Raw genomic sequence first — 21339 nt, 5'->3', positions numbered from 1 at the left:
AGGGTTTGACATTTTCCCAACGGCCACAAATTCCCATGCTAAATGTCTGTTAGGACCATATACCACACTCACTACAGTTGATATATACGAGTGAGTGCTCTATCTACATTTCTTCCTCTCTGGTTTTGAATCTGATTTGGTCTGGACAGCCATGTCTCACCTCTTGCTTTTCTACTTTCTTACCTACTCATTGAGTTGCCCATCCCTACTCCTACTTATTCCAGTAGCCTTCCTCCGCCTATTTAACTTATAGAAAAATATGTAATGATAATCTACTTCACAATTATCTACACATGTTTTGTGATAGTATGTTAGAAAATTCATTAAGGTGTGATCACATAGGCATACATATGCGACACAAAATCTGTTGCCTTAGAAGGATGGGAGCCAATATATGCAATACTGAGTACAAACTTCATGTATTCTCTGCTCAAATAGGTTTCTGATCATTTTCATAGCTGTTTAATACTCTGTGGTTACATTCATTTATGTTTATCTCATTTCTCCTTCAAGAATATCTGCATGTTTGAGGGAGGTTAATATATGTGCAGATATGTGTTGACATATGCACATGTGTGCCTAGAGGTATAGAATAACCTTAAATGTCTTTTTTTCAAAGGCCTTTCAGCTTATTTTAAATATCATTCCCCTTTTTTCTGGTGCTTTCCTATTTGTCAGGTCCTCAAGCCCCAGAGATCCGCCCATGCTTCTCCAGTGTTGGGATTACAAACAGATATGTCTGTGATTTTCTTCACATTGGTGTTGGGAACTGAAGTTAGCTGTCCATTCTCAGTTGTCAGTTTCGCAACTGAGTCATCTCCCCAGCCTTGGAGTCCTATGGTAGTAGTCCATATTGCAATATTGATGAGTGGGATGATATTAATTTAACAGTAGTGATTTAAAGAGCCACTTACCATATATATATATATATAACTAAACTGTGAATTTTTGTTTCATAGATTCCTGTCCTCCCTAAAGGGAATTTATTAAGGCCTTCTTCTCAGCAGTGTAGTTAGTTTATGTAGGTCAACATCATCACAGACTTTAAGTTGTACTCTTTTCTCTCTATGTCTTAGATGGAAAATAAGAAACATAGAGGGTAGGTAGCTGAACTACAGAGGAAGGAAGAAGTAACAGTGAGCTATAGTAATCTTCTTACAGCATAGGTTATGGACCCATCTATTGTCAGTACCCTGGATGATATCACAATCAATACTTTAACAGGTTGTGACTGATTCATCTAACAAACTCCGTGTATGAAAACCTCCAAATGACTTCCCCAGACATCAAGAGTTCTACATTGTCCTTGCCCTCACAACATAATTCATAATTCCTATTGGGAGGCTGTATTTAATGACATAGAAGTGGCACTTTAAATATATGAAGGAAAATAAAATTACTGAAAAAATCATAAATATTGATAGTTCAAGATACTTTACAATCACGAATGAAATCATATCAGAAATTTATATTATAATACAATATATTCAATGTTAACTTTTTCATCTTTTAAAACAAATTGCTTGATAGCTAATCTTGATATTATGATATTGTGGGTCACAGTTAAAGGATGTATAGAAAGTATTTGAAAAATAGGACCTTAATGCAACTTTGACTTACGAAGACATGAACTTTTAGAAAACTAAGTGGAGGCAACTGACAACTTCTGAGAGTAGAATAATTGGTATTTTTCCATGGACAAGCCTCTGATTGACTAACAACACTATATGCATGGCCATCAAATCAAGCAACAATAAATGGACTAGGCAATATCTATTTACAGATATAGATTAGATATAGGTTAGATATAGATTAGATACAGACATAGACATAGACTAGACATAGACATAGACATAGACTAGACATAGACATAGACATAGACATAGATATAGATATAGATATTAAATCAAGAGGGTATGAGTGGGGGCATGGGAAATCTTAGAGGGAAGGTTACATGGTAGGTATGGAAATGAGAACAGGGGAAAGTAGTATAACAATTTAAAATGTATCTCTATGTCTATATAGAGATATAGATATAAATATATGGCATATATATTAATATATGCATTGTGTGTAGATATATATGTATACATATGTAGATATGTGATATATGTAACATGTATTATATGTTTATAACAATAAATGAATAAAGATAAGTATGTTTATATATACATGGAACTGACTACTTTGCCTCATCTTTGAGAGACACTAATTCTTCATCTCTCTGTGGTCATTAGTTCTCTGTAGCACCTTGTCTAGGACAGTGACAATTCTCTTTCATGTTAAATATCTTAGATATTGTCATTATCTTGTATATACAGCCGTATTATTTACGTATCACAGATTTCATGCTTTATAATCTTTTTGACTCATATTTCACTGAGATAACCCTTGAGCTTTAAGAGAAGGAGATATATTATAGATATATCAGGTGGGCCTGGGCTTCACCCACTACCATCGTTTTGCATTCTCAGCCCTTGAGCTATTGTGGTTTTTTGCGATGGTTATCATTTGCTGCAAAGCAAAACTTTCTTGACTAGGAGTGAAAGCATAAAGCTAACGTCTAGAATGGAGATAAAAATCATTCTTATCTAGTAACGATTTATTCTGTGTTCCAGAACATAACTACCCCAGGGTAGTTGCCTAGGTTTCTAGTACCAGGTAAGACTTCTCTCCTATTGAGAGTGTTTTAATTCCAATTCGACAGTTGTTGGTTACCTCCAAGATAATTCTACTATTGTACACAGGGCACACTAAACAGATTCAGCAGGCAGTATTTTTATTTTATCCATTCATATTTACATATAAGTATAATAAAAATGAAACTATTAATTCAGAAAGGTGTGAGTGGGTGCATAGGAGATCTTAGAGGGAAGGTTATGTGGTAGGTATTGAAATGAGAAGAGGGAATGGAGAAAGTAGTATAACTTAATTAAAATGGAGATTTAGAAAAAAATTTAATTTTTTCTTGGATATTTCATGTATTTACATTTCAAATATTATCCCCATTCCCCCTTCTTTTCTTCTATGAGGATGCTCCCACTCCCACCCACCCAACCATTCCCACCCACCCACCTACTCCCACCTCAATGCCCTGGCATTCGCCTACATTGAGGAAATGAGCCTTCACAGGACCAAGGGCTTTTCCTCCTATTGATGCTGGACAATGACATCCTCTGCTACATATGCAGCTGGAATCATGGGTCTCATCATGTGTACTCATTGGTTGATGGTTTAGTCCCTGGGAGCTCTAGTGGGGTCTAGTGCTTGATATAGTTGTTCTTCCAATGGAGACGCAAACCCCTTTAGTTCCTTCAGTCTTTTCTCTAACTTCTCCATTCGGGTCTCCGTACTCAGTCCAATGGTTGGCTGCAAGCATCCTCATCTGTATCACTAGGGATCTGACTGAGCCTCTCAGGAGACATTCATATCATGCTCATATTAGCAATCACTTCTTGGCATCACAATAGTGACTGGGTTTGGTGGATGCATATGGGATGGATCCCCAGGTGGGGCAGTCTCCAGATGACCTTTTCTTCAGTCCCTGCTCTACTCTTTGTTCTTGTATTTCCTCCCATGAGTATTTTGTTCTCCCTTCTAAGAAGGAATTAAGCATTTTTTAAGAAAGTGAAACCATACATTTGAAAGGGAAAAAGCAAGGTGGAAACATGAGAGGTTGGAGGGAGGAAAAGAAAGGGGAAATGATATAGTTAAATTTTTAAAAATTTCAAAGAAAAATAAATGGAACCCTCAATATTATTTCACTGCCATGTGTACCAAGTCCATAGAAATAAATCAGTGCTTTTCCTCAATTTTATTCTTTCCAAAGGTTCAGAGCAGAGGACAGAGTTCCTGAAGTCTTTTAAAGATGACCCAATTCTCAAGCTGGTTATATCTGCTAGTGATCATCCTGATATCTAGGAACCTCTTCCATTGGTTCCGTGCTCCCAACAGACCTTTCAGTGAGCCACTTTTTTACTTAATTAGGCAAACTGGACCAGCTAAGTTGTAACCAAATACAGTGTTCTATATCTTGTATCCATGAAGTAAATGAGTACTGCCCTCATCTCCTCAGTGTCTGTGGTTTTTATTCAATAACAAATGAACAGTATTATCAGGGACTTTAGATCCACCTTTTTGAGTAATTTCTTTCATTGAATCCAGGCAGAAAAAATTTTGTATTGAGAAAACACTGACCCCTTGTCCCTTTTTCCAATTCTATGTTTAGACATTATAAATTTTACATTTGTTCATGATTAATTTTTCTATTAGTTTACATTGTGATTATTTGCTATATAAACTGTATATTTGAATTTTGAACACAAACATTGATATAAGATTTATTATCTCTTTTACAATTGTTTTTAGGTATGCCCTAGAAATATTGAAACAAATATTCAGGGAACAAGATAAAAGAAATCTAAATGTTAAAAATTACAAACCAGGTTGAACTTATTTTATCTTTGCAAGTATTGTCTGAGGAGCTTAAGCAAATGTTTTTAGCATTAGATAAATTTTACTGGTATCATCACTAGTTACACTCTGAAATTTAAAACTGAATAAGCTGAGGTCCAAAGTGCTTTACTTCAAGTTATAAATAGAGATAAAATAGCTGCTAATAAAGAAAATTATAATATTACTATCTAGAAAAATTATAATTTTCCTTTGCCATATTTATATAAATGGACTCAATAAACTTTTTATTTGTATGAAAAGTAATTTTTGCATAAAAATAGATCAAGCACTGCAAGAGAGGATTGTTAGAAAAATAAAACTAATTTTAGGAAGATTATTTTAAAAAAAGGTGTTGACACAGCCTACCTATTTTATTATTCTGATGTCAGATGTTCAAATATTTCAAACATGCTAGTGTTTGTCATTGTTCAGCATAACATCCAATTAAAACTGTTAATTTAAACCAGATGTTTTATTATTATGAAGGTCTTGTATTAACCTGTTTAAGAACAGTGGGAAAAACACAATAATTTTCCAGATTGCTAATTGTTTATAAATATTCTACCTCAGTAATGACCTGAATATGAAAACAGCAATTACAAGAGCTATTTTGAATAAACTATGCCATTTTCATATGACAACCACCCAACTCTTTTAAAGAATGCTTACTACAATCAAAATACAATTATCTTTAGAATATAATTCAGAGTAAGAAATGCAATTTTAGAAAACATATACATCATAATTACATTTATGCAAATTAAATGACACTAAGCTAGGAGCAAAGATATAGACCTATAATCCAATTGCCCAGTAGGTAGAGGCAGGAGAAAAAGAGTTGAAGAATGTTATTTTAGAAGGATATGAAGCTATTTAAAAATGCATCATGGACACACACTGAATATGTATTCATCATGGTCTCAAGGTAAGCATGGATATCTTCATAGTAGGAAAATTTGAAGGTTATTTTCTGTAATTTTTCATAAAACAAAGATAATCCCATTAAATATATGAAAGCATTTGTTTTCATCTTGTTAATTGTGTAAAACCAAATTTGACTTTAAAAAAATCAAATGGGAAGGGTTGGGGGAAGAAAGGGAAGGAATAATGATATAATTATTAATTTCCAAACATAAGCAAACATTGAGTATTGGAATGAAGCCGTGTCCTTGTTAATCTCTTATACTAACCATTCTTACTTCCTCACAGCTCATAGTTTGTTCTTGAATGCTATTGATTCTTGACATTTCACATAAATAAACTAAACTAAAATAATAACTCTTGGGGGAATGGTGTGCTGCTCTTCTGATGTACTAGAAGGTTGTCAATGTTTATGAATGATGTAGGACATAAGGAAACTGTACCATTGTATTAGCAGCCATAAAATCCTTATGTACTCAAACTTTGATTATCTCCACTTCACCTATAATTAACAAAGCTTGTTTTCACATGGAGATAGAAATGAAAAAGTGTTTTGTGTACACATTCTCTTGGTTCTCATATGTATAGGAATAAAAATGAAATTGCTAAGATCAATGGTAACTTTATCATATATCCTGTGGAAATATTAATTATTTTCCAAGGTGTGGCATCATCATACACCTTAGCCTGGAATAAATGAAGGTTTTAATTCCTATATGACAAAATTTGTTATTGTTTAGCACCATAGCGATATTAATGTAGGATTAAGTAGTATCTCAGTGAAATATTGATTTTAATTTCTTTCAGAGCATTTTGCCCATTTGTGTATGTGTTTTAGATGAATGCCTATTCTAATCTTTATTCTTTCTAAAATATATTTTCCACTTAGGTGTTTCCAGTCTCTGGTCCTCGTCTTATTCATACGTATTCTGGATGACATTTGTCTAGTTATTATTCATTGCTGTTGCAAAATATACCAATAAAAGCAAATTGAGGGAAGAGCATTTAATTTTGATTTCTGGCTCAAGGTACAGTCATTTTTTGGAAGCCAAGGCAGCAGAAACTTTAAGCAGTTCATCTGTATTCAGAAGAAGAAAGTCATCACTACTGGTACACAGTTCACTTTCCCCTTTTAATATAGCACAGGATTCCAGTCCAGTGAATGTTGTCCACCACAGTGGGGAGAAATTCCCCCTTAAATTAGCTATTTAGGTTATCATGGTTACACAGGGCATGATTGCTGGACAAGAAAAAGCATCTGCCACAATCTGTGTTGGTCTAAGATTAATTTGCAGAAAGCATTGTGACATGACAGAACCCACTCCTAAAATCTGTACTCTGAGCTCCACATATATTTTGTGGTATGGGCAGTCCCCCCATTCACCTATAAACAAACAGAACAATATGTTATTGCTATTCTTTTTATTAATATTATTAATTTAAAAGTCTGCCCCAATCATGTACAAAAGTCCATCTCCTTTATACATGCTGGATCTCATCAACTTGCACAGAAGTTAATTTCCAAGGTGACAAGGTAATTATAGGTTTTTATCAACTTAACAAGTCAGGTTATTCAAATTGATATCCAAGAGATATTTCAGTCTCATCTATTTCTTTTCCATCTTTTAAAATAAACCCAGTCATTAGTCATCATTGTTTCTATTTGTTGTGAAAGTATATGTACTGTCTGGAAAAATGATGGAAGAAATATAACTTCATGGGCATGAGAAAGGAGAAAGCAGATAGGAGGAAAGGACTAGGAACAGCTACCATTTGAAATCATGTTCTAGTGACTTATTCTTTTATTGTAGGAAGTCAACTTCTAAAGTCCCCACTATAGTGCTACCAACTAAAGGCCACATGTTTAACATATGAGCATGTAGAGACATTTCATATTCCAACCATGGCAAACTTTATTACTTACATTCTCCTCTGTTGATTCTGTAGCTGTTCTTTCTTACATTTCATTCACTTTAATATTTAGTTTACTTATGTATGTGATATGTGTACATGTTCATGTGGGTGTTGATGCCTGTGAATGTGTGTGTGAACCATAATTTAATGTTAGATGTCTTTTGCATGCCATTTTCTACCTTATTTTATGAGATAATGTCTCTCACTAAATCTAGGCCTAGACAATTAGCTTAGAATGACTGGTCAAGGAGTTGTGGAGATCTATATGCCTCAGTGCTGGACTTACAGATATGTGAATTTTGCCAACTTGATGATAAGAGTCACATTTTAAGATATTAGATTTTTTACAGTAGTTTTAAGTCTACAGCAAAGCTGATTAGAAAAACAGACTTGGCCAGAATGTGGAGAAAGATGAATACTCCTCCATTGTTGGTGGAATTGCAAACTGATACAACCACTCTGGAAATCAGTCTGGAGGTCCTCTCCCTGGACATTCCACTCCCTGAGAACCCAGCTATACCACTCCTGGGCATACATTCAAAAGTTTCTCCAACATATAACAAAGACACATGCTCCACTATGTTCATTGCAGCCTTATTTATAATAACCAGAAGCTGGAAAGGAAGAATGGATTCAAAAAATGTGGTACAACTACACAATGGAGCTACTCAGCTATCAAAAACAATGACTTCATTAAATTCATGGGCAAATGGAATGAACTAGAAAATATCATCCTGAGTGAGGTAACCCAATCACAGAAAAACCCACTTGCTATGCACTCATTTATAAGTGATATTAGCCCAAAAACTCAATTTACCCAAGATGCAATTCACAGGCCACAGGAAGCTCAAGAAGAAGGATGACCAAAATGCAGATGCTCCCACTCCCCCTTGAAAGGGGAAAAATATTTATAGGAGGGGATATGGAAGCAAAGTTTAGAGCCTGCCTGCCCCTCATGTGGCATATATATATATTATACAGCCATCAAAACTAGATAAGATTGTCGAAGCTAAACAGTGCATGTTGAAAGGAACTGGATATATATCTCTCCTGAGAGACACATTCAGAGCATGTCCAATACAGAGGTCAGTGCTAGCAGCAAACCACTGAACTCAGAACAGGATCCCTTTGGGGGGAATTAGAGGAAGAATTGAAAGAGCTGAAGGAGCTTGCAACACCATAAGAACAACATTGCCAACCAACCAGAGCTTCCAGGGAATAAACCACTACTGAAAGACTATACATGGAATGACCCATGGCTCCAGCTGCATATGTAGCAGAGGATGGTCTTGTTCGGCACCGATGGGAGGAGAAGCCCTTGGTCTGCCAAGGTTGGACCCCCAGTGCAGGGGAATTTGGGGATCGGTACAGGGGATGCATGGGGGGGAACACTCGTATGGAGGAGGGGGTGGGGATGGAGGGCTTATGGACAGGAAACCTGGAGAGGAAATAACATTTGAAATGCAAGTAAAGAAATATATCTAATAAAAAATTTAATAAAAAATAGACAAATATATAGAAAAACAGACTTGTCATTATATTCTCTACACATATATAAAACAGCCTCTCCAAATGTCATTATCCCCACTAAGTAGTACACTAATGAACTATCACTGAAATAGCAATTGCTGGAGACCTGTCCAAGCCTTTGGAGACTACTGAGGTGGGACAGTGTTGGGCAAAAACCAGAGGTTTCTGAGGTCTAGAAGTTGATGGTCTCTGGGAATTTAAGTCTCTCACTATTCTGTCATTAAAAGCTACTGGTTTCTGGCAAATTGACTCCCAATGTTAGCCACAGAGATTAGAAAAAAAAAGTTACTTACTTGGCTCTTTTCTCTCTGGCTTAGGGCCCCTCACTGACCAGTCAAAAGGCTTTGAGCTCATGAATTGTTTGTGAATAAGAAAGCAAGGAAAATAAAATAATAAAGAGAGAACAGAGACACACATTCTGGATGAATCTGAAGAATGTTGCATCATCATTTTATTGTGCTTCTTAGTTTTTATTGTTCTTTAAAAAATTGCCTCATACAGCTATTAGGTTGAAACATGACAGCCTAATAATAAATTACATGATTTTTTAAATATTTTACATTCCAATAAGTTCATAGTAAATTTAACGCAATAATTCATATCATAAAACCACTAAATTTTTAGGAGCTATAACAGAATTGTTTACATGTTTTTACATTAAGAATAGTATCTGACTAAACATTCATTATTTGTTACTATTCCCTCTGATATGTTCATTATAACTTTAAAGCAGTAATTTTTATGTCACAATTTAGCATGGTTTTGTCAGGAGACAAATCATTTGCCTTATGTCTTCTTATTTTGAAGCTTTGTATAGATAAGCTAGTCGATATTTTAACTTTTTGTCCTTCCACCTATAAAAATGTCCATTCCCAGTTTATGACCAGTTTAGGCCTAGTTCCTAGCCTAGAAGGAATATTATCCTTTATCAAGCCTGCTTTCTTTTCACGGTGCAATTAACCCTTGATACATGAAAGATTCCAGAGTTCTATTTGCAGCTCTTAATCTCTTGAAGGTTGAGATTACTTATAATAATTTAGGAATTCTATAAAATCATTATCAGAAATTATGAAATTATCAGTTTGTTCAGACCACATTGCTATATTAAAGTGCATTTTTATGTTGATGTGCAGGAAGTCTGCCCAATAGGGTGGGCTAATGCTCAGGCATCATTAGACTATGTAATAGTGATAGGAAAGGCATATCCATAGGAAGAAATAATCCTGGGATGAAGTCTTTAAGGATCCTGTATTACAGAGCTCACCCATTGCAGGCCATGCAAAATAGTGCGCTTTCTCCAGAAAATGATAAGGCATCTCCACTTGCATGCCTTAGCCTTTCCTGGATAGCTTCTGACAATCAATGTTTCAGAAAGGTCGTCATTTTTCTGAGTGTTCACTTTTGCTTTCTTTGTTGTTTTCCACACATTTACAATTCCAGGTAGCCACCATGATAGCACCATACCGAATGCTATGTCTACTTCACAAATTCTCTGCATTTCACCTTTGTCTTTTGTTCTCTCAGCTCTTATACTGGCACAACAAATTATTCTTTCTATGGTTTGTCCCTTCTAAAATTGAAATGATATAATTGATAACCTTTTTTCACATAGTCCAGGTACATTGTTTTCACACTATTTGATAAATCTTTCCTTTCCAGTTCTGTCTTTATTGACAGCAATTTTTCATCTTTCATCCTATGATATATGTATTTTAAAATATTATCAATCTTGAAAAATAAACAAATAAAATAAAATAAAAATATGACTTCTATACATACAAGTTTTAGCTCACAAAATAATGCATAGGTTAAGAAATATGTTACTTATATGGTCTCATTTTATACGGGTCTCTGTACTTGAATAAACAACATTTTATGTATATGATTGTTTCTCCTGAATTTATATCAGTGTACCACGTGTGTATATTGCTCACAGAGGCCAGAAGAGGCCATTGAATTTTCTTGTAATTGGCTCTGAGCCTTTATGTGGATGCTAGGAATCAAGTCCTGGTCCTCCAAATAACACCCTGTGCTCTTCACTTGTGGCTAAGTCATTGCTACAGTCACAAATATATATTTTTGTTATGGTTTGTTTGCTTTTTATGAAGTATTTGGCTATCTTTCTGGAAGTATTCTAAAACATATAGTGGTGGATATAACAATTGTGTCTATATATGAGCTTTCTAGTCTTTATCTGAATCCTCTGGCCATACTCCATAAATATTTCCTTCATTGCAAACCATAAAGATTCAGTCCTGGTACTATTTAAAGAGATGTTCTCTGTCTTAAAGGAGTTAGCCATTTAGAATTCAAGGAAACTGTAAGTAAATAACTGGATACATAGTATATAAACAATAATCACCTGATATAAAGAACTAGAAGATGTTTTCTTTATATTTCAAGTTGATTTTATTATCTTTCTTTACATCCTATGGATATAAATAACATACTAATCTGTACTCTACATTTCTGAACAAGCTGCTAGGTATGTAGTTGTAAGTTAATAAAATTTTAATGGACAACTGGATAAATCATTTGAAGAACTATCTCTGAAAATTAAAAAAGACAGTAAAGGTAAAGTATTGTTTTCAAATAAAGATATCACACTAAAAATTATGTTCATTTTATTAGAAGAAGTAAATAAAGATGTAAACAATGACTATTGCCCTCAAGGAACCTGCATAAAAATAATGTTATCCAATTACCACAAATAGAAATGAATGCAGTCACAAGTTGCATGTATTAAAAATAGTGGTTTAAAATAATGTGTTTGATGCTAATTATATTGCTTTACCATTTTTATTTTAAGTGCATGAATTGCTTAAAATCATAAAGCAATGATGAACCATTGCAAAGCTACTATAAAGATGCCTGTAGCTTTTAAAAAGCATGCTTTCTGTTGTCAGTTAGCATTTATGGACTCTAAGCATAACCTGCATGTTCACTGATACAATTTTTAATTAATTTCTCTAACATTTATGTGTATAGTATAAATATTATACTAATATGGTGTGTGTAAAGTTTCATCATTTAATTGTAATTCACAAACAGGGAAAAAGAATAATTCCGAGAGTGGTCACAGGAAAAAGAAACTATCCAAAAAATAAAACCCTAGGAAACTGGAGACATGAATCTGGAGATAACCATAAGGAAATATCATAAAGTCTTGAAATGCAATTAGAGTTTCAGTTTAGGGTTTTGTTCTTCATATATGCTTATTGCAAAAACTAACATTTTGAATTATTTAAAAACCAAAATTGCTTTGCTACAGAAAGTATTAGCCATTATCAAATTCTGCGAAGGCATCAGGTAGAAAAAGCTGAAAGATACCTATTGCAATTGACAATTCTATCTGGCTACAGGACGTGGCTTCTTCAGGTTCCATAACCTTATTGCTGTAAGTCTCAGTTAATGCCATTCAATAAGAATTGGAGCCTCCTTTCTTGGAGCTTCCCACATCCCAAGTCTCTGTCACATGCTAGAGATTGTCCTTATCCTCCACAACCCAGGATAAAAACACCAACACACCAACAAAACTTTTGACCCCAAATTTGTCCTGTTTAAAAGAAATGCAGAGGAAAAGATGGAGTAGAGACTAAAGGAAGGGCCAACTAATAACCTGGCCAACTTGATACCCATTCCATAGGGGCAAGAACCAATCCCTGACAATATTTTTTTTATTTTTTAGCTTTAAATGGCACTTTAATGTAAAATTCCTTTGTTTATTTATTTTTAAAATTTTTTTATTAGATATTTCTTTACTTTCATTTCAAAGGTTTTTCCCCTTCCCTGTTTCCTGTCCATAAGCCCCCATTCCCTCCCCTTCCACACTGCCATACATGTTTTCCCCCTATACTTCCTCCTTATTGCACCCCCATATTCCCCTGCACTTGGGGGTCCAACTTTGCAAGGACCAAGGCCTTCCCCTTCCCCTGTTGCCCCAACATGGCTATTCTCTGCTACATACGCAGTTGGAGCCCTGGGAAAGTCCATGTATAGTCTTTCTGTAGTGGTTTAGTTCCTGGAAGCTCTGGTTGGTTGAAATTTTTGCTTTTGTGGAGTTGCAAGCTCCTTCAACTCTTTCAATACTTCCTCTAATTCCCCCCAAGGGGCTCCTGTTCTCAGTTCAGTGGTTTACTGCTAGCATTGATCTCTGTATTGGACATGCACTGGATGTGTCTCTCAGGAAAGATCTATAACCAGTCCCTTTCATCATGCATTTTCTAGCTTCATCAATCTTATCTAATTTTGGTGGTTGTATGTATATATGGGCCACATGTGAGTCAGGCTCTGAATGGCCATTCTTTGAGTTGCTGTTCTAAACTTTGCTTCCATATCCCCTCCTATGGATTTTTTTTCCCTTTTAAGAAGGCGTGGGAGCATCTGCATTTTGCTCATCCTTCATCTTGAGGTTCCTGTGGTCTGTAGATTGCATCTTGGTTAATTTGAGCTTATGGGCTAATATCCACTTATCCCACTTATCAATGAGTACATACCAAGTGTGTTTTTCTGTGCTTGAGTAACCTTACTCAGGTTGATATTTTCTAGTTCATTCCATTTGCCTATGTATTTCATGAAGTCATTGATTTTGATAGATGAGTAGTATTCCATTGTGTAGATGTACCACATTATGTGAATCCATTCCTCTGTTGAAGGGTATCTGGGTTATTTCCAGCTTCTGGCTATTATAAATAAGGCTGCTATGAACATAGTGGAGCATGTGCCTTTGTTGTATGTTGGAGCATCTTTTGGGTATATGCCCAAGAGAGGTATAGCTGAGTCCTCAGGTAGTTCAATGTCCAATTTTCTGAGGAACCTTCAGACTGATTTCCAGAGTGATTGTACCAGTTTGCAATCCCACCAACAATGGAGGAGTGTTCCTCTTTCTCCACATCTTCGTCAGCATGTGCTGACACCTGAGTTTTTTATCTTAGCCATTCTGACTAGTATGAGGTGGAATCTCAGGGTTGTTTTGATTTGCATTTCCCTGATGACTACAGATGTTGAACATTTTTTTAGGTGCTTTTTGGCCATTCAATAATCCTCAGCTAAGAATGCTTTGTTTAGCTCTGTACCCCATTTTTAATAGGGTTATTTGGCTCTCTGCAGTCTAACTTCTTGAGTTCTTTGTATATTTTTGATATTAGCCCTCTATCAGATGTCGGATTGTTAAAGATCTTTTCCCAATCTCTTGGTTGCCATTTTGTCCTAATGTAAGTACTCGAATGCCTGCAAAAACAACAACAGCAACAACAACAACACAAACAAACAAACAAGACAAAACAAACAAACAAATAAAAACCAGGAGAGAGTATATGTCAGCAGCTTCACAGCACACATAAAAGCTCTAGAACAAAAAGAAATAAATAAACCCAAGAGGAGTAGAAGGCAGGAAATAATTCAACTCAGAGCTGAAATAAATGAAGTAGAAATGAAAAGGACTATACAAAGAATCAACAACACCAGGAGCTGGTTCTTTGAGAAAATGAACAAGATAGATAAACCCTTAGCCAGACTAACCAGAGGTCACAGAGAGTGTATCCAAATTAACAAAATCAGTAATGAAAAGGGAGACATAACAACAGAATCTGAAAAAAAAATTTTAAAATATCATCAGATCCTACTACAAAAGCCTATATTCAACAAAATGGAAAAATCTGGAGGAAATGGACAATCTTCTAGACAGATACCAGGTACCAAAGTTAAATCAGGAACAAATAAACCATCTAAACAATCCCATAAATAGAAGTAGTTATTAAAAGTCTCCCAACCAAAAAGAGCCCATTTGGGTTCAGTGCAGAATTCTATCAGACCTTCATAGAAGACCTCACACCAATACTGTCCAAACTAGTCCACAAAATAGAAACAGATGCAGCACTACTAAATTCCTTCTATGAAGCCACAATTACTCTTATACTGAAACCACACAAAGGCCCAAGAAAGAAAGAGAACTTCAGATCAATTTTCCTTATGATTATTGACAGAAAAATACTCAATAAAATTCTTGCAAACTGAATCCAAGAACACATCAAAATGATCATCCATCATGATCAAGTAGGCTTCATCCCAGGGATGCAGGGATGGTTTAATATACAAAAATCCATCAATGTAATCCACTATATAAAAAAACTCAAAAGTAAGAAAAACATGGTCATTTCATTAGATGCTGAGAAAGCATTTGACACAATTCAACACCCCTTCATGATAAAAGTCCTGGAAAGATCAGGAATTCAGGACCCATATCTAAGCATAGTAAAAGCAATATACAGCAAACCAGTAGCTAACATCAAACTAAATGGAGAGAAACTTGAAGCAATCCCACTAAAATCAGGGACTACACAAGGATGCCCACTCTCTCCTTAATTATTCAATATACTACTCGAAGTCCTAGACAGAGCAATCAGACAGCGAAAGGAGGTCAAGGGATATAAATTGGAAGGGAAGAAATCAAAATATTACTATTTGCAGATGATATGATAGTGTACTTAAGTGACCCCAAAAGTTCTACCAGAGAACTACTTAACCTGATAAAAAAACTTCAAGAAAGGGTCAGGGTACAAAATTAACTCAAACAAATCAGTAGCCTTGCTCTTCTCAAAGGATAAATAGGCTGAGAAAGAAATTAAGGAAATGACACCCTTCACAATAGTCCCAAATAATATAAAATATCTTGGTATGACTTTAACCAAGAAAGTGAAAGATCTGTATGACAAGTACTTCAAGTCACTGAAGAAAGTAATTGAGGAAGATCTCAGATGATGGAAAGATCTTCCATGTTCATGGATCGACAGGCTTAATATAGTAAAGATGGTCATTTTGCCAAAAGCAATCTACAGATTCAGTGCATTCCCCATCAAAATTCCTACTCAATTCTTCATAGAGATAGAAAAAGCAATTTGCAAATTCATTTGGAATAACAAAAAACCCAGGATAGCAAAAACTATATTCAACAATAAAAGACCTTCTGGGGGAATCACCATCTGTGACTTCAAGCAGTATTACAGAACAATAGTCATAAAAACTGTATGGTATTGGTACAGCAGCAGGCAGGTAGATCAGTAGAACAGAATTGAAGACTCAGAAATGAACCCACACACCTATAGTCACTTGACCTTTGACAAAGGAGCTAAAACCATCCAATGGAAGAAAGATAGCATTTTCAACAAATGGTGCTGATTCAACTGGAGGTCAACATGCAGAAGAATGCAAAGCAATCCATTCTTATCACCATGTACAAAGCTTAAGTCCAAGTGGATCAAGGACTTCCACATCAAACCAGATACACTCAAACTAATAGAAGAAAAAGTGGGGAAGGGTCTCAAACACATGGGCACTGGGGAAAATTTCCTGAACCAAACACTCATGACTCAGCTCTAAGATTAATAATCGACAAATGGGACCTCATAAAACTGCAAACCAAAGCTTTTGTAAAGCAATCCTTGACACTATTAATGTGATTCTGTTATGCTTACAGACAGGAACCTAGCATAACTGAGAGGCTCTTTCCAGCAGCTGACTGAAACAGATGCAGATACCCACAGCCAAAATTTAGACAGAGGTCTGGGGTTCTTATGGGGGAGTTGGGGGAAGGATTCAAGGCCATGAAGGAAATAGGAACTCCACATGAAGACCAACAGAGTCAACTAACTTGGACCCTTATGAGCTACCAGAGGTGAGCTACCAACCAAAGAGCATACATGGGTTGGTCCTAGGCCCCAGACACATACGTAGAAGATGTGTTGCTCAGTCTTCATGTGGGTCCCTCAACAACTGGAGTGGGAGCTGTCCCTAAAGCTCTTCCATGTCTACAGAATTTGTTTCCAAGCACCACTGCCTTGTCGAGGTTCAGTGGAAGAGGATGTGCCTAACCCTGCAGAGACTTGATGTGTCAGGGTGAAAGGATACCCAGGGAGATCTGAGGATGTAAAAAAAATAATTAATTAACTAATTAATTAATTAATTAAATTAGAAGAAAGGAATTGGTGATTCTAAAGTCAGAGACAACTACAAAGTTGACTCTCGATAAGATAATGATCACGAAGAGTTAGCAGGCATGTCTTGTATACTAATCCCAGTGACATTTCTTATCTTATAAAACAGAAACACATGTGTGGCCATTTTTTATAATGAATCTATCAAATACACATAGGTTTGTATCATTTTATATAAAATTTCTAAGCATTGATAGCCTTTTTGATAGAATTTGAAGACCAAGAATGTCATGATTAAAGTACATTATACACATATATGGAAATGTCATAGTAATAAGAAAGCAAAGAAAATTAAAAGCAGAGATTAGCATCATGAGTAAGTATGTCTTAAATGTTTCCTTATGATGAGTTCCTGTTCATCTAACAACATACAACACTGAAGACTGTCTATGGTTAGAAGTCCAGGTACAGAATTAAAGGTTTAATTTTAGAAATTTAAAAACAGATATTTTTATAAAATATATGTTTGTTTAAAGGAAACAAAAAACAATTACCATAAAATATAAACAAAAACAAGAGCTATGTACCCAACGGTAGCCACAGTGGGAAATCACTGAGGTTGTGTATCAACACATTATTAGCCAGTATGATCAGCAGTGGAGGAGAGGGAAGGAGTCACAACCAAGAACCAGAAGATCCACAAGGAGGAACCACTGTGTCCCCTGTTGCATCCAAGTGGCTCAACTGTATAGTGCTCCTTAGTAAGAGCTGCAGGATATCTCAAAACATGGCCTAAGCATTTCATCATGTCAATAGACTTAACTATCTGAGGGACTAAGCATTGTTTTCTGAAGACATGAAATAATAATATGACTCACTGCTGTAGGTGTGTATTCCTCTGCATCAACATTTATATACTATATTGTAGAGTTTTTAAAAAAGGATATGTCATGGTTTGGTTAGTATTTAATATGTCGAATGTGCTACCTCTGGTTTACTATTGACAATCTGAATGCTCTATATAAATTCTGCTCTGCGGTAACAATATACTTCCTTCTACTCAGGGATATAGCAAAAAAAGCCTCAAAAACCAGATAAAGAATGGATTAGCATTAGTACAGCCACAGCATGGTATCAAATGCTTGCTGTGTGAATTGACTTATATTCATTTCTTATAACCGTGAAGCCATATTTCTTATTTTTTCATATAGATTTGTTAATAGAAGATTGGTACACTTCTCAAAATGACCTACAGGTTGCTAATTTAACTCACAAACTCCAAGAAGTCTAATCTATACATAACACTAATGTTTGTGAACAAAAGCCATAGAAATAAAGTGATCTAGGATTTTCCCTCAAAAATGTAAACAAATAAATGTCTATCAGCACCAGTAATATATACGGTTTTTAGGGTCTCTTTTTTCCTTTTTCTTTTTTTCATTTTCCTTTCTTTTATTGGATATTTTCTTTATTTACATTTCAAATGCTATCCCCTTTCCTGTTTTCCCCTTCAGTAACACCCCATCCTATCCCCAACCACCCACCTACACCCTCCTGCCTCCCCACCCTGGCATTCCCCTATGCTGAGGCATCTAACCTTCACAGGACCAAGGGCATCTCCTCCCATTGATGCCCAACAAGGTCCAACCTCTGCTACATATGAGGCTGGAGCCATGGGTCGCTCCATGTGTACTCTTTGGTTGGTGTTAGTCCCTGGGAGCTCTGGGATGTCTGGATGATTAATATTGTTGTTCTTCCTATGGGGGCTGAAAACCTTCTCAGCTACCTCAGTCCTTTCTCTAACTCCTCCATTGGGGACCCTGTTCTCAGCCCAATGGTTGGCTGTGAGCATCCACCTCTGTATTCGTCAGGCTCTGGCAGGAGGCAGCTATATCAGGCTTCTGTCAGCATGTACCTCTTGGCATCCCCTACAGTGACTGGGTTGGGTGAATGCATGTGGGATGGATCCCGAGGTGTGGCAGTCTCTGGATTGCATTTTCTTCAGGCTCTGGTGGGTATAACTATGGTGGAAATGACTCTGGTGGTTCCTCCGAAAACTGAACGTAGTACTACTTGAGGACCCAGGTATATCTAGACATATACCCAAAAGATGTTCTAACATATAACCAGGACACATGCTCCACTATGTTCATAGCAGCCTTATTTATAATAGCCAGAAGCTGGAAAGAATACAGATGTCCCTCAACAGAGGAATGAATACAGAAAATGTGGTACATTTACACAGTGGACTACTACTCAGCTTTAAAAACAAGGACTTCATGAAATTCTCAGAGAAATGGATGGAATTAGAAAAATTTATCCTGTGTGAGGTAACAGGATAAAGAAAACACATGGTATGCACTCACTAATAAGTGGATATTAGTCCTAAAGCTCAGAATACCCAAGATACAATTCACATACCACATGAAGCTCAAGAAGAAAAAAGACCAAAGTGTGGATGCTTCGGTCCTTCTTAGAAGGGGGAACAAAATACTCAAGTGAGGAAATACAAAGTGTGGAGCAGAGACTGACAGTAATATGTACTTTTTTATGCCAACATTAAATTGCTCTGTGGAATGGCATTTTAGTTTCAATATCAAAATTGAATTCCATAATACAGTTGTTTGGGGACTTTATTCACTGTAGTTTACTACAATAAATGTACTTGATTTCCTCCCACAGATCATGTGAAAAGTACCACCCACAGATCCTTTCACTCTCATGGAAAAAAAAGTGTTTGAAGTTACAAAATGCAACACAAACTTTGTGGTAGAAAGTAGCAGAAATTACTAAGCTTCCCAATTCTACAGATCAGAAACTGAAAATGAACCTGAATTTTCGGAGTCTTAGTGGTGAACTCTGTGTACGAATCCTGTCTAGCTTCTTGCCTTTGGCTAGTGTGCCAAGATTTTTGCTTTTCTTTACAACTGATTCACTCCAGTGTTTATCATTCTTTACACCTGGTCTCCTGCTTTTGGGTCTCCACTTTCAGATACTGCTTCATGAAGTCATTGATCATACTGGGTTAGGCATCTACCCTGCAACACCATGATTTCATTCTAAATAATGGCATGGATAACTACCCAGGTTTTCTTATGTATTGCGCTCCTATAACAAAATATTGAAGGCTAGGTAATTTATTATAAACAAAAGTTTATTTGTTTTTGCTTTGCTGGTATCAGGCCAAGGGCATCTTGTGTCACTACAATGATGAAAGCTTCACAAGAAAGAAAATCAAAGCAAAGAAGAGAGCGGAGGGGTGAAACTATCCCTTTGATACCAGTCTACTTTGGTCACACAGCCTTCTTGACCTAGTACTTCTTAGCAAACACTCACCATGACCCAGGTCCATTAAAAGGCAATTCATTGTTAACCTAAGTTTCGAGGGACATGTGTTCAAAGCATAGCAGGTCCTATTTTGAATGAGGTCATCTTTTAGTAACTAAAGTTTAAGGCTTCAACCTATTTATAGAGCAAAGGCACACAAATAATTTTGTATACATTGCACATTAAAAAGAGCTCATGAATGTGAGAGAGGGCAAGCAGAGTTTCCTGGGAGGGGTTAGAGGAAGAAAAGTGAGGCGTTAAAGGATGTGATTTTTATACTTTAATTTCAAAAGTATAAAATATAAAAAATAATAAAATTTAACAAGTTTAGGTTTATTTATTTATTTTATTTTTGTGAGTTAATGTTTTGCCTGAGTGTGTGTGTGTGTGTGTCTGAGTGTGTGTGTGTGTGTGTATGTGTACCATATACATGCAAAATTCCATAAATAAAAGAAGAATGTGTTGGAGCCCATGAAACTGGAGTTACAGATGGTTCTGAGCCATGATTTATGTGCTGGTAATTAAACATAGGTCTTGTATAAGAGTAGCAATTTCTTAACCACAGAGCCATTGCTTCAGCTGCCAAGGAACACATTTCAAAATACTTATTTAGAAACAAGAACTAAACAGGTTCCTAAAGAATAGGTTTTTTTCTAATTTGTCTATTGCATCTTTTCTGTTGTCTATTAGAATATGTTTTATTCTATTTAAATGATTAAAATATAATGTGTTGAATTGTAAACAAATCGTATTAGGTTTATATTCAGTAACCCAAAAGAATATTAAGTTTCTACTGCTCATTCATGCTGTTGGTAAGTTGTCATGAATTAGAAATGTTATAGTCAGGATTGTCAAAAGATAACCAGAATAGGATAGGACTGAGAAAAGAAGTTGCAAATGTTACTATAGCTGATGAGGCAAGTAGAAAGCCTATGTAGATGTTAAGAGGAAAGATCTAAAGACAGTCTCATAGCAAGATGTGGGGTGCTGTGGTAATGGTAGGTGCCATTTCTATCAGAGACTCATCATTAAAATAGAAATATTTGAAAGGGTTGAGTTGCAATTTGATAGGAAAGCAAAAATAGATTCTCTACTATATTCATGTACTCCCCCTAAACAAGATATGTCATAGAATGTGAATATATGGAAAAATTTGCTCAGTGTTCCCCCCAGTTTGTTGGAAGAAAAAGCCAGAAGTCATACAAATTCTTTTTTAGGTGAAAGTTTGATTGAAGATTTATTCATTTTTATTATTATGTAT

The sequence above is a fragment of the Rattus rattus genome, chromosome 7 (genome assembly GCF_011064425.1).
Source record: "Rattus rattus isolate New Zealand chromosome 7, Rrattus_CSIRO_v1, whole genome shotgun sequence".
Classification (NCBI taxonomy): domain Eukaryota; kingdom Metazoa; phylum Chordata; class Mammalia; order Rodentia; family Muridae; genus Rattus; species Rattus rattus.
Note: the sequence above shows the minus strand (reverse complement) of the source record.